Source organism: Bombina bombina, chromosome 5, assembly GCF_027579735.1.
Source record: "Bombina bombina isolate aBomBom1 chromosome 5, aBomBom1.pri, whole genome shotgun sequence".
Lineage (NCBI taxonomy): Eukaryota > Metazoa > Chordata > Amphibia > Anura > Bombinatoridae > Bombina > Bombina bombina.
In genome coordinates this window covers 846089198-846107765 of record NC_069503.1, presented here as the reverse complement: position 1 = coordinate 846107765, position 18568 = coordinate 846089198, and the positions used below count along the sequence as shown (strand labels likewise).

Below are 18568 nucleotides of genomic sequence, written 5' to 3'. Positions count from 1 at the left end.
ACTTCTATTTTCAAATGTGTTTTGTGCTCTAGGTATCACTTGTTGAAAAAGAATACGCACATATCCCACACTAGTGGTAGCTAACTGCTGATTGGTGCCTGCACACATTTGTCTCTTGTGATTGGCTAACTAGATAAGTTCATCTAGCTGCCAGTAGTTCAATGCTGTGCCTACTGCAAAGGATAACAAGAGAATGAAGCAAATTTGATAATAGAAGTAAATTTGAAAGTTGATTAAGATTGTATGTCCTATCCAAATGATGAAGAAAATTGTAGGGTTTCCTGTCCATTTAAGTACAAAAATACTTATTTGTTGTTGGCTCCTTTTTAACTTAAAATTATATAAAACTCAAAATTAAAGGTTCGTGACTTAGACCAATCGATTTGGGAAAAAAAAGTTCCAATTTACATCAGATATCAAATTTACTTTTCTTTTTGTTTCATTGTTAAAAAGCATGACTAGGTAGTTATGTTGCCATAAAGTTTTCCAGATGAAAACACGATTGTGAGCTTACCTAGGCAAACACTTCAGCAAAGGATACCAAGGGAACAAAGTAAAATTGACAACAGGAGCAAATTGAGAATATTTTTCAAATTGCTTGTGCTATCTGAATTATAAAAGTTAAATTTTAATGTTTTTTCCCTTTTAAGGATTATTCTATAGAAATAATAAAATACTCTTATTCTTAGATCTTTAATTAAACAAATATAAATTTTTCACTATGCAGGCTCCCATGCAGGACTCTGCCTTTGATTGGTCATTACATAAGTATGCCTCTCCTGATTGGCTCCTTGCTTGTGTCCTTATCATGGGTGGCAATGCATTGTGTCTGGGAGTGCAACTTTACCTGTGTGTTTAAACCTTGAGAAACAAGCATTTGTTTATTAAATACAATGATATCTGATTAGAGCATTTTATTATTATGCTACACTTTCTCCCTTTAGTATGAAAAAATACATGTTTGTATATATAGCACAATATGCATATGCATCGTTTTTATAGTGATATGTCAACTACATCTCCTGGATAACTCCATATATTGGTCCTGGATAATGACAACTAACAATTGCACTTTAAGGGACATAAATTAACATGCAAGCCTAGTGCTAAAGCTTCAAGAATAGATTAACACCTTCTTTGTAGAAATTATTTTTCAATGGATAAACTGAGCCCTCCCCCACCACTTATTTGGGGGGGGGGGCAACCTGGACTTGTTACAGCGGTAGATGAAACTTACCACTAATATGTTATATGTTTCTAGCACTATTGTATTGTTTTATGTATCATATTATCACATCTGTTGTGTCCAGTTAAGTACAGATATGTCGGTGTGCACTTCCATTTTTCAGGGTTTCAAAACCCAACATTTTCAGAGATAAATTATATGAAAAGGGGACAAAATAAATAATGAAAGTATATTTCAAGGCTTTATTTTATCAAACATAACTAAAACATGTATAATACAATCTCAGAGTGTTTTATTTCTCTTCAATGTTTTTTGCTTGATAAACATAATTGATTCTGTATTTTTTATTGAGGACATAAATATATATATATATATATATATATATATATATATATATTTAAATACATTTTTTATTGAGATGTGTTAGCATGAACAAGAATAGAACAGTGTATGTTAATTTACAATAAAGTCAAGTGCAGATAAACATTACATTCAAGATGGTTTAAAAAAAAAAAATAATAAAAAAAAAAAGAAATAAATAAATAAATAAATAAATATATATATATATATATACATATACAAATGTATGATCTAGTAACTGGTACATAAACATCTTCTGCATTGGTTAAACATTTGTTACAGTATGATAGCAAGTCGTGGGTGTGCAGAGATAGCACTTAGAATAATATTCTAGGTGTAATCCTAAATGGAACCATCCTATAAGTTGCATTTGTATTAGGAATGTAAACGGACATATTAGTTAGAAATCTAATTTTGAATAAAGTTACTTAATCTTAAATCTTACGTGGTACATACTGCCACTCCAGGGCCATTAATAAGAATATCTCAACAACTAATAAGATCTATAAGAAAACAAATAAAAAGGAGACCTACAAATTACTTTTATGATGCAGTCAGTATCTATCATGAAGTGGTGAGTTTTTGTAAAGGTTGGTATTTGTTATATTACCTTGCAAGGCTATGAGGTATTGAGTCCGTATCATAATAGGGAAACAATACTAATGAGCTCTTATGTGTGGAGTACAGTTGGTTGCAAGGCTTGAGTAGGGCTTATTAGAGAATAGGTAAGGGAGGGGCTGATTTTTATGTGTAGAGTAGGTTAGGACAGCTTATATATGGGTAGAATGTCCCGGTTATGGGGTCTCCAAAAACTAATGGGAGTAGTTGCTGAGAGAGAGGAATAAAAGGTATGAGTACCATGATTGTTAGCGAAATATAAAGAAGAACAACAGACAAAAGCCGCTCATATAAAGATTGGATACAGCCTGATGTCAATAGGTTGTAAATATTGATGGAGGAGTTTAGTAAATACTAATGGAGTATGTATATCCCCTGGAAAGGAATATAGAATATCTGAAAGTATAGAAGGCTATAAGGGTAAGGCATGTGATAATTCACCTCGGGGCCAATGGCTGGGAAGGAAAGAATGTTGGATGTGCTGCCAGATGGAGATTGGGATAGATCCCACTAACACTGGTGTGTTGTCAGCGCAGTATGGTGTGCCATCTGCATGAAGTAGTGCCTTATCGCTATATGCAACGTTAAGTGTGGTGCTCATCGATGTTCCTCTCCACCCCATCTCCTGTGTCTGATCATGAGGGTGTTGCACACGGATTAGGTCCTCTGTTGGGGCCGGAGCTTGTAAGTCATCCCTGGGTAGCTGGCTGACACCATCTTGGATACATATGACTTTAATAGTTAGCCGGAGATCTTGAAGTCTTCTTTCAGCTTTACAGCCCAGCTCCTCCAGCAGAAAGATTATGTTTGCGTAGCAATACTCCTCCATCCTAGGAATATTACAGTATCGCCATTACCCGGCTAGATGTTAAACTGGGGGAGAGGTGTTGGGATAGCAGATTAGGCCGCTGAGCGCATACTTGGTAAAGATATGTCATCTGGTGTTATAAAAGACGATGTCGTAGGTAACATCTCACAGAGAATTTTCCTTCAAGTTAGTAGCTATAAGCGTGTTTTAGAATGGCCTGTTAGAAGGGAGATATTTGGTAGAATATTGAAGTTACCACAGGAGCTATTGAAGTTAACGTCCGACCATGACTGCGGCTTAGACACGCCCCCCATAAATGTAAATTTTAAAGAATATTGTACATTACAGATATTCACATCTAAACCTGTTATATAAAATTAGATATACAATATACCAATCCCCATTTTCCCCCTTTCTGAATCAAGTGGGTCGCTCTTGGACCTCATATTTGTGAAAATTATAATTAGCAAGGAGTTAATATACTATAAACGTTACTCTAGAACATGCAATAAACTGAAAAATGAACAAATAATACAAAAGAAAAGTAAAAGCCGCTTCTAGACCAACTATTTATGTGATCTATACCAAAAAAAGTTACCAACATAACTCAAAATAAAATATAGATTTTTGAGTAAAAAGAACTTAAAGGGATACTAAACCCAGATTTTTTTTCTCTTTTATGATTCAGATAAAGCATGCAATTTTAAGCAACTTTCTAATTTACTCCGATTATCAAATTTTCTTCGCTTTTTGCTATCTTTATTTGAAAAGCAGGAATGTAAAGCTTAGGAGCCGGACAATTTTTGGTTCAGCACCTGGGTAGCTCTTGCTGATTGGTGGCTAAATGTAACTAAATGTAAATAAGGAAGCACCACAATACCCTACTGTCTGAAGACAGAAAGGAGGGCACCAAGAACCTTTGAAAAGATTCATAAAGTTGTCACTAAACTAAATGGAAAAGCGACAAATTGGTAAAGCTTAAAAGAAAAACTCAGAATCCACAAGTGGTCTGAATGAAATAAGATATGAGGATAAACATCCTGAAAAATGTAGTGGACATGAAATTACCATAACAAAAAGGCATAATAGTCCTTATAATCGCTAACTTAAAAGTTGAGACTCTAACAAAACAATATAAAAGTTTTCAGATCCAAGAATGGACTGAATAAACCTTTCTTCTTAGGGACCAAGAATAGAATTGAATAGAAACCCCAATCCTGTTCCTGCAAAAAGAACTGGCATAATCACTCCTGAAAAAAAATCACAGAGTGTACTGAGAAAGAAAGATTCTTCCCAAAGGAGGTCTCATTCTAAAAATCTATTCAAATCCTAAGAATAATATAGAATTTGGACTGAGTTCATCCAAAAACAATTTAATCTGCCCCCCACCAGAAGGACTGGTTTGAGAACTGCACCTTCATGCAGTCTAATAACTAGTAATTATAAAGCGTTTTTCTCCCAGAAGGATACAAAAAAACGCTTCTTCAGTGCTTACACTCGGAGTTAACCAAATTTGCAGCTGATAAAAACAGTAGTTATTAGTACCCAAATAAATGGTACACAATAAATTGACCTCTAAGGTCAAAAAGCTGTATAACCCTGCGGGGAAATTAATCTATGATCCTTGGATCTAGAACAAGCGTTTGTAGTCAGGACATTCACCAACTGATCTACATCACCGGACTAAAAGTAGGGCAGAAAAAAACTCTAAACCTCCAGAAATAGTGGAGATAATATAAATCAAACAAATTATTATCCTAACAAGAAAGAGATAATAAAATATATTTGAAATCATAATAATAGATATAGTAATCATAATTAAATGTATATATCTAAAGTAAATAAACAGAGTTATATATTTAAGAATCTGAAATTGCTTATGCTAACTGTTCAACAAAAGGATGAGAGAACAGTAAACAATATAAATTAGAAATGGGAATTGGAATATTTGAATGAATGGTAAATAGCTGTCTTCTGACTAGAGCTACAAACACTGTAATATGTCCTATTAACTGCAGGAGCATGTAATCATTAGTTAGGATAAATTATGGTAAATATTGGCAAAATTCTTACCCTTTCGTATCCCTATCAAGGATAGAATCTTAGAGCTCTTAGTGAAAGTAAAATAGGGTGCCTCTTAAGCTAAAGGAGAACAAACTATATCTAGGGTGGGTTAACTATAATAAGAGCATATCTGCCATTAGTCCACCATATTTGTGGGTTTGGTATGAATGGTTAAAATTAGTTAATGACATAACAGTTTTGAGTAACATAGAATACTAATACAATATATGAACTACGGCAAACTTGTAAAGAGACATGTATGACATCTCCAATATGTGTTACTAGTGACACACATGGGAGTAGTTGAGTTCTTTATCCAATTCCTGTAGCTAGCAAATCTGAGGATGAAACAGCATAACTCAAGTCCCATGTTGAGAAAGGTAAGACTGTAGAAACCCGTAGCCATTTGGGGCTAGCAACATCTTGAATCTGTGGTTCAGATACCATCATAACACCAGATCTGTCTGTGGGGTAGTAGTAGGCCTTGGTAGGGTTGTCATTGTGAAAGGCTAAATGAAAGTTAGATATCCGTACTGTCTGATAACATGTGGTTAGACTGTAATGTAGACTCTGTCGGCAGTACACTTCAAGGATCCAATTGAGTGAGTCAATAGCTGCATGTGATGGCATTGCTCTAGAGATTCCTGCTTGTAGCATGTTAGGCTTTATGCGACTCAGATTCTCCTTGGTCTGGGAGGTTCGATCTGCTCGCTCCACTCTTACCAGTCGACTAATTTCCTCACACTTGTAAACTGTCTGTGGTTGTGGGTCTCCAGGGGAAAGATATGCGGGCTTAACCAGTTCCACGATGTGATCTTTAGGGAGCTTATGTATAACACGTGGAGTCTCCTCTTGTAGTGCTAGCGAGCCCATTCCAAGTTGAGCAAGCGGATCTTGTATTATGTCCCCGTCGCTAGTAATTCCAGCTTCTCCAAGGAGCGGCGTGTGATGGCTGGACATGGAGCGACAAACCATAATCAGGTCAGTAAACTTGTTATCCATCTGGGTCACCAGGTCATCTAAGAGGGTTAGGAGAACGGCAGGGATATCCTCCATGATGGAAGTTGAGTACGGTGTAAAGGGACTCAGCATTATCGGAGGTAGTGAAAGCTGCTATGAAGCGGTGTCTCCATCTGACTCTGTGTGCGAGGAAGACGGTTTTCTATGAGGGAACTGTAGATGTCTGAATTCAGTTCATTAGCAATGTCTTCAGTTTATAAACAACGGAGGTCCCGCAGCAACACTGATCCACCTCATGCAGATTAAAATGGCCGCTCTCCCGTCTCTGCTGTGAACATTCTCATTAGGATAAATGATGGGAGTCACGATCTGCTGATCTGTTCCCGATGCTGGGAATATCTGTTATAACTCCCTATAGTTCAGTCTATAGCTTAGAAGCTTAATGTGGAGCACTGAGCGGTCAAAATTGGATATATAAATTAGATCAGTCCGGAGCTGAAGTGTTATGCGACCGCTCAAGTGCAAGGCTTGTTCCGCCCCCCCCCCCCCCCCCCCCCCCGGCAGGTTAGGTTTTATTTTACAGGTAACTTTGTATTTATTTTAACTAGGTAACTAGTAAATAATTAAAGGGACACTGAACCCAAATTTTTCCTTTCGTGATTCAGATAGAGCAGGCAATTTTAAGCAATTTTCTAATGTACTCCTATTATCAATTTTTCTTCGTTCTCTTGCTATATTTATTTGAAAAAGAAGGCATCTAAGCTTTTTTATTAGTTCAGACTCTGGAAAGCACTTTTTTTTATTGGTGGATGAATTTATCCACCATCAGCAAGAACAACCCAGGTTGTTCACCAAAAATGGGCTGGCATCTAAACTTACATTCTTGCATTTCAAATAAAGATACCAAGAGAATGAAGAACATTTGATAATAAGAGTAAATTAGAAAGTTAGCATGCTCTATCTGAATCACACAAAAAAAATTGGGTTCAGTGTACCTTTAATAACTATTTACTAACTAGTCTACCTAGTTAAAATAAATACAAACTTACCTGTGAAATAAAAATAAAACCTAAGATAGCTACAATATAACTATTATTATTTTGTAGCTAGCTTAGGGGTTTTTTTACAGGTAAATTTGTATTTAGTTTTAAATATATATTATTTAGTTAATAATTGTAAGGTTTATTTTAATTATATTTAAGTTAGGGGGTGTTATATTTAGGGTTAGACTTAGGCTTAGGGTTACGTTAGGGTTAGGTATAGGGGTTAATAACTTTAGTATAGTGGCGGCGACATTGGGGGCAGCAGATTAGGGGTTAATAACTGTAATGTAGGTGACAGTGATGTTAGGGGCAGCAGATTAGGGGTTAATAACTGTATGTAGGTGATGGTGATATCGGGGCGGCAGATTATGGGTTAATAACTGTAATGTAGGTGGCGATGTTAGGGTTAATAACTTTAATGTGGGTGGTGGCGAATTTAGGGGCAGCAGATTAGGGGTGTTTAGATGTGGGTATTATGTTAGGGTGTTGGGTTTAAAAGTAACTTTTTCTTTTCCCCATAGACATCAATGGGGCTGCGTTACAGAGCTTTTGTTTCCGCAATCGCAGGTGTTAGGCTTTTTTTTGCCGGCTCTCCCCACTGATGTCTAAGGGGAAATCGTGCACGAGCATGTCAAAGCAGCGCTTAATTTCGGTGCGGTATGGAACTCAATGCCACCATATCGCCCACACAAGCCTGCTTTAGGGAGGTGAAATAACGCCGCTTTTGTGGTGGTCATTAATTTCCCTATAGCGCTCAAAACTGGTAATCTAGCTGATAGTTAATAGGAGGACTAGACTCCTAAAAGCTATAAACAGAAAAATGTCCTTAACAAAGAACAAAAAATGTGCAAATGAAAAATAAGGAGAATTTTCAACAAACTGTCTGATACAGGATCATTTGAGCCAAAGAAACCTTCATCAGTAGAATAAACTTAAATATGCTGTCGGTCAGAACAAAATTAATTAAATCTTAACAATTTTGAAAAGATCTGGTAATTTTACTTAAAGGCATAAAATCAGTCATAACCTTTTATGATATAAGCAACAACATGTGATGTTTGCAGATTAAATCAAGTACATGAACTGAATATGAAAAAAACAGTAAATGTTATTGTACATGTAGAAACATTGCTAGCATAAAACATGATAAATAAATGCCACATAATTGAGCTGAAGAAATAACAACAGCTTAAAAAATGAAAAGAACACACTTAGTTTTGTAGAATTGTGTTCCAGGGCATCATAGTTTCTACAGTAACATCAGATTCAGGATCAGAATGAGACATCTCGCAAAATGTAACAGAAAAAGAAAAATAACATTAGGCAAAACATTCAATTTCCACAATGTAACAGTTTCAGTAGAGAAAAACAAAAGCAGGCATAATAGCTTTCAATGTTCATGAAAACAGTGAGCAAGAGGGAGAGGGGTAAAATAACTCAAATTTGGCGCCAAGAATGACGCATTACCCAGGTAAGAAAAAAGTTAAATACATATATAAGTAAAATACACTCTGACAAACACTGTACTCTGGAATTGGGCTTCAGATTGCATTGCAATAAATCATAAAAAACAAGCACAAACTTACTAGGAGGCAAAGTTTGTAAAACTGAATTGTGGGTGTGGTGAGGGGTGTATTTATAGGCATTTTGAGGTTTGGGAAACTTTGCCCTCCCCTGGTAGGAATGTATATCCCATACGTCACTAACTCATGGACTCTTGCCAATTACATGAAACAACAGTCCAAAAACCTCAATGTTAATAAATGGTAAATTATCACAGGATATAACATTAAAGGGAAAGTCTAGGCCAAAATAAACTTTCATGATTCAGATAGAGCATATAATTTTAAACAATTTTCCAATTTACTTGTCAGGTTAGGAAATGTCCAGAAGAAGACCCAAATGCTAGGGCGAACTTAAACAACACCCTTGCACTCTGAGTTTAATCCAGGACGTGACCCCACGACAACCACCAAAAAACAAAGTACTCACAATATGGAGCAGGGTTAGCCTGTGCCAAAGTAATTCATGATATCAGCCAGATAGACTTCTGAATAAGGAACTGGTTTCAGGAAATGTCTTCCACAGAATCAGGAGAGCAGGAATAGTCCACTTATACTCAGACAGAAGAAGGGTAAAACAGGAAACAGTTAATAATGCAGGAGTAGGTCATTTGTTATCAGGCAGTCTGAGGGTTAACACTGTGTAGACAGTCTTTGCAGAGTATGCAACAGGTAATCAGGTAGTTTGAGGGTTAACACTGAGTAGACAGTCTTTGCAGAGTATGCAACAGGTAATCAGGCAGTTTGAGGGTAAACACTGTGTAGTCAGAACTTGCAGAATTAACAACATGTAATCAGGTAGTTTGAAGGTTAACACTGTGTTGTCAGAACTTGCAGAGATAGCAACAGGTAAGCTGGTAGTTTGAAGGTTAACACAGATTAATCAGTACTTGTTGAGATTGGCAACAGGATATCAAGCAGTTTGAAGGTTTACACTGAATAATTGTATTTGCAGAGTTTGGAAACAGGTAAACATGCAGATTGAAGGTTTCACAGAAATAACAGTATTTGAATAGTTTGGCAGTACAGAGTAGTCAGTATTTGCAGGGTTTGCAGCAGGTAAACAGGAAGTTTGAAAGTTTCACAAAACAAACAGTACATGCATTGTTTGGAGACAGGCAATCAGGAGGTTGAAGGTTAATCCAGCATAGTAAATCCTTGAAGAGATTGGCAACAGAAAAGCAGCAGTTAGAGAGATTCCTCAGCGAATTCCTATCAGAAGCACAAAGTTAAACAAACAAACGGGCACTGGAGAAATAGGAAGCCCAGAATAAAAAGCCTGGTTGTGACATCATCAGGAAGGGGTGGCTCAGACACCTGTCAATCAAGCACACAGAGAGGACTGCAGACCTTCCAGCAGCCGAGCGTGACATTACTTTTATCACCAATTTTGCTTTGTTCTCTTGGTATTCTTAGTTGAAAGCTTAACCTAGGAGGTTCATATGCTAATTTCTTAGACCTTGAAGGCCACCTCTTTTCAGAATGCATTTTAACAGTTTTTCACCACTAGAGGGTGTTAGTTCACGTATTTCATATAGATAACACTGTGCTCGTGCACGTGAAGTTATCTGGGAGCAGGCACTGATTGGCTAAACTGCAAGTCTGTCAAAAGAACTGAAATAAAGGGGCAGTTTGCAGAGGCTTAGATACAAGATAATCACAGAGGTTAAAAGTATATTATTATAACTGTGTTGGTTATGCAAAACTGGGGCATGGGTAATAAAGGGATTATCTATCTTTTAAAACAATAAAAATTCTGGTGTAGACTGTCCCATTAAATCAAGGAATGAGACAAGGATGTCCACTTTCACTTCTTTTGTTTATCATAGTCATAGAATCACTTGCTATCCTGATTTGTCAGCAATTTGAAGGTATTAATATAGATAAAAAAGAAGCAAAAGTTGCATTATGTAAGGACGACCTTTTAGTTTACATTTCTATCCCTAAACCTTATAGAGTTGTTTAGTTAATTTTCAGGATATAGAGTAAATACAACTAAATCAGAAATTCTTTGGTTAAAAAAAAACACTCTAAGATTCTATACGACATCCCATTTAGATCTGTTCAAGTATCCTTTAAATATCTCGGAATATTAATTTCATTAGATCCACTTGATTGGTATAAACTTAATATCACAACCATACTGACTAAAACTAAAGACGATCTGAAAAACTGGCATAATTTTCCTTTATCTATTTCAGGGCATATAGCTCTTTTCAAGATGATCTCTCTCCCCAAAAATTCGATATATACTACAGAATATTCCAATTCGCCTTAGAAATAAAGATTTAAAAAACTTTTACTCTGCATTAACATATTTTATCTGGCAGGGGATAAGCAATAAAAAAACTTTTTCTGCCTAAACATTATGGTAGATTATATGGTGGATTAGCCCTGAATTAGCCCTGCCAGACCTGGAATTGTATAATTTGGTCTCACTAGGGAAATAGTAGTAGTAGGGTGGCTAGCGAATTCTAGCTATTTTTCTCAGTGTGATTTAGACCAAAACATAATATATCCATACTAACTAATACCATTACTTCATTGGACTCCTAAAAATCTTCCTAAAGTAATAAAAAAACTAAATTCTATACAAAATTTACTAAGGGATTGGCATAAGATATGCACAATGTTAGGTCTTAAGTTTAATATCTATGATCATCAAATTGTTAAGGTAACCCGGACTTTCCTGCAGGGATTCAATCTCTCCAAGGAACACTAAACCCAATTTTTTTCTTTCATGATTCAGATAGAGCATGCAATTTTAAGCAACATTCTAATTTACTCCTATTATCATTTTTTCTTTGTTCTCTTGCTATTTTTATTTAAAAAGCAGGAATATGATGCATAGGAGCCGGCCCATTTTTGGTTAAGAACCTGGGTTATGCTTGCTTATTGGTGGGTAAATGTAAGCCTCCAATAAGCAAGCGCTATCCATGATGCTGAACCTAAAATAGGCTGACTGCTAAGATTTACATTCCTGTTTTTAAAATAAAGATCGCCAGAGAATGAAGAAAAATTGATAATAGGAGTAAATTAGAAAGTTGCTTAAAATGTCATGCTCTATCTGAATCATGAAAGAAAAAATTTGGGTTCAGTGTCCCTTTAACCCAGTAAAGACACCCAAAATGTTAGAACTTTTCTGGACTTGAAAAAATTAATTTTTACTTGATAATAAAGATTTTTTTTCGCTTACTTACATGTTAGGCATTACATTACTAATATTATCTCTATTCATGGATGGGATTGGAATTGGGGCAAGCTAGATGCATGGGTTGAGATTGTTAAAAAGGGCTTATTTTCTATATTTCCTTGGTATAAGATCCTCCCCTCCATAAATGAAGATAGGAATTTAATTTATATTGCTACTAAATGGCAAATTTATTTTAACAATGTAAATGAAAAGATTATTGGAGGCTCTATTAATAAGTAGTGATGTCCCTAACTGTTCGTCCGCGAACGGTTCACAGCGAACATAGCTTGTTTGCGTTCGCGCTTGTGGGCGAACACATGGCGATGTTCGATCCGCCCCTATGTGTCATCATTGAGGAAACTTTGACCCTTTATGTCACAGCCGCCTGACACATTAAACCCAATCAACATCAGACACTCCCTCACAGACCCTCCCAGCTACTCGGAATCCGCCATTTTAGACTCATAACGACCTTGCTTTCTTAATGAGAGGATGTGTTGTGTTTTTGCTCCTGACATTAATAGGAAAAACATAGCTAGGCTAGTGTATTTACAGTCCAGAAGGACTCCACTCATCTCTGCTGCAAGCACAGCACCCCAAAAAGCCCTTTTTAGGGCTATATTTCGTGCCGTTTTTTTTTTTTTTTCGTTTTTTTTTTTATTAGCATTTGCCTGGCTTTCAGGCTGTGTGTTTAAGGCTCACAGCATATGCTGTGATTACTGCCACCACTGATATCTCCCTAACAACATTAGTTTAAATTTAACTAACCAAAAAATTTAATTATTTTGCTAGTGTAATTTATTTTCATTTTCTATCAGGCCTGTGTCACACAGCATATACTCTGGTTCATTGCTCTGTGCCAGCCACCAGTGTTAATATCTGTTTATAACATTATTTTAAATTTAAAAAAATAAATAAAAATATTTTGCTAGTGTAATCTAATTACATTTACTATCAGGCCTGTGTCTGTCAGGCTCACTCAGCATTAATATACCTCATTTTTTTCAGTCTTTTGGTTAATTGGTCTGTGCCAGGCAGCCACCCAGCACTCATATCTTCACCTTAATTTAAATATAAAAAAAAAAAAGTTTAAATTTTTTGATAGTGTAATCTAATATAATTTTCTATCCGGCCTGTGTGTTTTGCTGACATACAGAGCCTACTGTGTTTACTTGCTGCCCTCCCTAGTCTATGAGCCACGACTCATATGTGTTTAACCTTTTTTTAATTTCCCCTCCCCAAAAATAATTTAAATCATTTTTCTAGTGTAATCTAATAGTATTTTCTATCAGGCGTGTGTGTATCTGACTTACAGAGCCTACTGTTTTTAATTGCTGCCCTACGTAGCAGCCAGCCATTGTGACCACTCATAGAGTCATATGTGCATTGCACTTCTTAACATAATTTTAATATTAAAATCTAAAATTTTAAAATATTTTGCTAGTGTAATCTAACTTAATTTTCTATCCGGCCTGTGTTTTTGTCACTTACACAGCATACTGTGTTAAATTGCTGCCCTACCTACCATCCACGACTCATATCTGCCAGCTGTGTGCCAGGCCCAACTAGCCAATTAGTGGCACCAATCATAATTCTTGTAGCAGTATATCAAAAAATAAAAATCATAATTTTTTGGACTGCAAATATTCAGTCTCCTAGTGCCATTGAATTGCATTTACCTCCTGCGTGCCACTGCCAGCCTTTTGTGCCAGGCCATCTAGCCAACTATTTACACCAATCATAATTGTTGTCACAGACAGTATAGTTACTAATTAAAATTAAAAAATTCTTGATTGTTGATGATCTTAATCCTCAGATTGCTCGTGCCCTAGAATTGCACTTTTCTACTGCTTTCCAAGCCTGTGTGCCAGGCCTACTTGAAAAATATTTACACCAATCATATTTGTTGTGACAGTATTCTTAATAATTAAAATTTTTAATTTTTGGTAATAGTTGTTGTGAATCCTCAGTTTGCTGGTGCCATTGAATTGCACTTTCCTCCTGCCTTGCAGCCTGCTGTGAGTTAGCCATGGGTGTTAATCCAAGACCGCTTGGATTTATTTTTGTATTGGGTGCGGCTAATCATGCAGGCCATATGGAGCTGCCACCATTCGGTGTTGTATCAGCTATAAAAATAATAAGAACTGTACTATCAAAATACAGCCAATGAAGGGCCTATAAAGACTGAGCAAAGGTTGGATTGTAGTATTTTGTTCGGCTAATCATGATGGCCATGTAGACCACCCGTAACAGGGATGAAAGTGCTAAGAATAGTACTAATTGAAACAACTAGTTAGCCATGGGTGTTAGTCTAAGACCACTCGGCTTTTTTTTGGGTTTGGGTGCAGCTAATCATGAAGGCCAGATAGACCTGCCACCATTTGGTGTTGTAACAGGTATTAAACTGCAAAGAACAGTACTACTTAACACAACCTACTTACCATGGGTCCCAGAGCATATGTTTGGTTATTATATTTTGTAAGGGTAATCATGCAGGCCATATAGACCTCCACCGATAGGGTGAGTATGAGTAACAGCTATTAAAATGCGAAGGACATTACTAATTAACACAACATAGTTACCATGGGTCGCAGACCAAGAGCAGATGTCTTATTATTATATTTTGTATGGGTAATCATCCAGGCCGTATAGACCTCACCAAATAGGGGGAGTTACAGAGATTAAAATGCTAAGAATGGTAGTACTTAAAACACAACCTAGTTAAAATGGGTACCAGACCGCATGTCTTATTATTATATTTTTTCAGGGTAATCGGCAGGCCATATAGAACACCCCCGATAGGGGGGGGGGAACAGGGATTAAAGTGCTAAGAAAAGTACTAATTAACACAAGCTAGTTATCATGGGTCCAACACCGTGTGTCTTGATGTTATACTTTGTCAGGGTAATCATGCAGGCCATATAGACCTCCCTTGATAGGGGGAGTAACAGGGATTACAGTTATAAGAATAGTACTACTTAAACACAACCTAATTACCATGGGTCCAAGACCAGATGTTTTATTATTATACTTTGTCAGGCTAATCATGCAGGCCATATAGAGCTCCAACAAAAGGGGGGGTAAGAGGGATTCAAGTGATAAGAAAAGTTTTACTTAACACAACAAAATTACCATGGGTCCCAGACCACGTGTCTTGTTGTTATACTTTGTCAGGGTAATCATAACCGCCATATAGACCTCCACCAATAGGGGGAGTTACAGGGCTGAAAGTGCGAAGAACAGTACTACTTAACACAACCTAGTTGGGTCCAAGAACGCATGTTTAATTATTAGACTTTATCAGGGTAATTATATATCTAACAAATCTATCTATTTCTCTTCTATCGATTCTATCTAACTATCAATGTATGTATATCTATCTATCCTATCTATCAATCTATCCTCTGTCCGGGATGTTTTGAGATAGCCACTTTGGGAATGTTAGTTGATTTAGGCCCATTATGGCTTAAAAGCAGACTCTACATAAACTATGTAATTTTCCATGGGAGTTTTGCCAGGGATCCCCCTCCAGCATGCGACAGTCCAGGTGTTAGTACCCTTGAAACAACTTTTCCATTACTATTGTGGCCAGAAAGAGTCCTTGTAGGTTTTAAAGTTCTCCTGCCTATTGAATTCAATGGCGGTTTGCGCGGTTCGCAGGTTTGCGAACAATACCGGAAGTTTGAGTCCGCCGTTTGCAAACCGAAAATTTTAGGTTCGCGACATCACTATTAATAAGGTTCATAATACTACTCTCTCTGCTTCTTGGAGAGAACCACACTTGAAATTATTGTATATGTCATATTATACACCGAACAAAGGTTATAAATGGCACAACATAAATTTTAATAAATGTCCAAAGTGTCAATTCCCAGAAACTGACATATGTAATGGGATTGCCCTAAAATTAAGCAACTTTGGGGGCGAATGGAACACTTGGTTCAAAAGACAATGAAGGTAGCAGATTTCAAATTTAACATATCCAAAATTTTCTTTCTATCCACGTCTCGAAGGAAGTCTGAAGAAAATAAATTTATTAATTCTATATTGTTATCGATTAGAAGTCTATTTTATCATAAATGGAAAGAGAAGCAGATACCGACGTTTTCTGAAATAATGTATGCTGGAACAAAGAGACACAGATATCAATAATGAGTCGCAAATATATTCATTTTTTAGAAAATGGTCGATATTTATTAAATTCCTGACAAAAGCAGAACAGGACATCATGATATTACCATTTAGGAACACAAAATTAGTACTTCTTGGAGTTTGGTGAATACTAAGAGAGTCTTTAAAAATGATTAAGAAGGGGGAATTGGGGGCAAACTGAAGCTGTTAAACTGAAGCTGTTCAAAATTCTTCCCTTTTTCTTTTTTTTCTCTCTCTCCTTTCCCTGGATCCCCCCCATCCTTAGTAATAAAAATGTTAAGGTTACTAATATAACTGAAATTTTGTTTCTCTTGTGGAATGTTGAAGGTTTAGAAGAATTATTGAACTGAAGAATTATGTGGCACTATGATTTTATTGACATGATGTAATTTTTTTTTCTGTCTCTCGCCCACATTCCCTCATGTTTTTTTCTGTATCCTGCCTGCAAATAAATAAATTGTAAAAAAAAAAAAGGAATAGTTATGATAGGTTAATTTATAGTTTAAACTTATTTTTTTTTTTATTTCGCAGGTAAGTTTTTATTTTTTTTAAAGATAGTTATATTGTAATTATAATTTAAAGTTAGGGGGGTGTTAGGTTTAGGGGTAATAGTTTAATTTAGTGTTTTGCGATGTGGGGGGGCCAGCGATTCAGGTGTTAATAGGTTTAGTTTAGTAGTTACGATGTGGGGGAATGGAGGTTTAGGGGTTAATACTTTGTTATAGTGTTGGTGATGTGGGGTACCGGCGGTTTAGGGGTTAATAGGATTATTTTTGTGTCAGGGTCGGCGAATTAGGGGTTAATAACTTTTATTAGTGTTGGCGATTTTGGTGGAGCAGCGGATTAGAGGTTAATAGTTTTATTATAGTGTTAACAATGTGGGTGGGCGGCGGTTTAGGGGTTAATAGATTTATTTAATAGTCACGATGTGGGCGGAAGATTAGGGGTTCATAGGTTTATTAGAGTATTTGTGATGCGGGAGGGTGACGGTTTAGGGGTTAATAGTTAGTTTATGGGTGTTAGTGTACTTTGTAACATTTTAGTTTTGAGTTTTGTGAAACATTTTTGTTACACAAAATCCATAACTACTGCTCTCCGGTGGCGGTATGCCTCGTGTCGGTATAGGCTGTAACGCAAGCATTTTAGCCGGACCGCACAACCTATAATACAGGCACTATAAAAATTCCACACTCAAACGTCATTTTTCTAAATGCAGAATGGACGTTGCGTTACAGGCTAAAATGCTTGCAGTATAGCCATACGTTTCCGACCATTCCACGTGCAATGGCCAATTTTTCAGTGGTATAGCTGTACCGCAAAACTCATAATCTAGCCGAAAGATAGTAAGAGAACGAAGAAAAATTGATAATATGAGTAAATAAGTAAGTTGCTTAAAATTGCATGCTCTATCTGAATTATGAAATAAAACATTTGGATTTAGTATTCCTTTAAAATAAGGAAGCACTTATTTGAATTTATAACCAAAAACTAAATTCATAGCATAAAACTTAAACTGAGTATGGTTAAAGGGACAGTAAACACCAGAATTTTTGTTGTTTAAAAAGGTAGATAATCCCTTTATTACCCATTCCCCAATTTTGCATAACCAACACAGTTATAATAATATACTTTTTACCTCTGTGATTACCTTGTATCTATGCCTCTGCAAACTGCCCCCTTATTTCAGTTCTTTTGACAGACTTGCATTTTTTAGCCAATCAGTGCTGACTCCTAGGAGCTTCACGTGCCTGAGCTCTATGTTATCTATATGAAACACATGAACTAATGCCCTCTAGTGGTGAAAAACTGTCAAAATGCTTTCAGATTAGAGGCAGTCTTCAAGGTCTAAGAAATTAGCACATGAACCTACTAGATTTAGCTTTCAATTAAGAATACCAATAGAACAAAGCAAAATTGGTAATAAAAGTAAATTGGAAAGTTGTTTAAAATTACATGCCCTATTTAAATCATGACATTTTTTTTTTTACTTTACTGTCCCTTTAAGTAACTATGGCTCCAAGAAGATGATGGGCCAGATTACGAGTGGAGTGCACGAGTGATAAGAGGCTTACTGCTGGTATTACAAGTTGAAAGTAAACAAAACCACTTGAGCGCATCCGTTATTTACGCTAAAATGATTACCACGTCCTCAGAGCTGTGTTTTAGCAAAACAAATCAAAAATACATTACATTACAAAGTACACTTACACTCATAATAACACCATCTAATGAAAAATATTTTTTAAAAATATTGCACATAAAAGTTATGCAAGCCATGCAAAGGGCTTTAACATTGAGATACATACATAAACATGTCTAAAGGTGTTTATTTATATATATATATATATATATATATATATATATATATATATATATATATATATATATATATATATATATATATATATACATGCATTGGAGCCCTTTGCAGTTAAGTAGATGTAAACATATAAAAACACATTTATGTTTAATAAAGTATTTATCTGTGTATTTACTGTAAATATTTCGCATTCCAATGTTCTTCAGAATGCGTTCTATTTATTTATAAATAGATATTTCTATTTATAGCTGTATGTATCTATACCTATATATAATCGTGTGTGTATGTATATATATATATAT

General features: G+C 35.9%; 1 protein-coding gene across 1 annotated transcript in view; it reads left to right on the top strand.

Moving 5' to 3' along the window:
* ANKRD29 (ankyrin repeat domain 29) overlaps positions 1-18568 on the top strand; it is a 338553-nt gene that overhangs the window by 25928 nt on the left and 294057 nt on the right. The gene's annotated exons all lie outside the window — the stretch shown is intronic.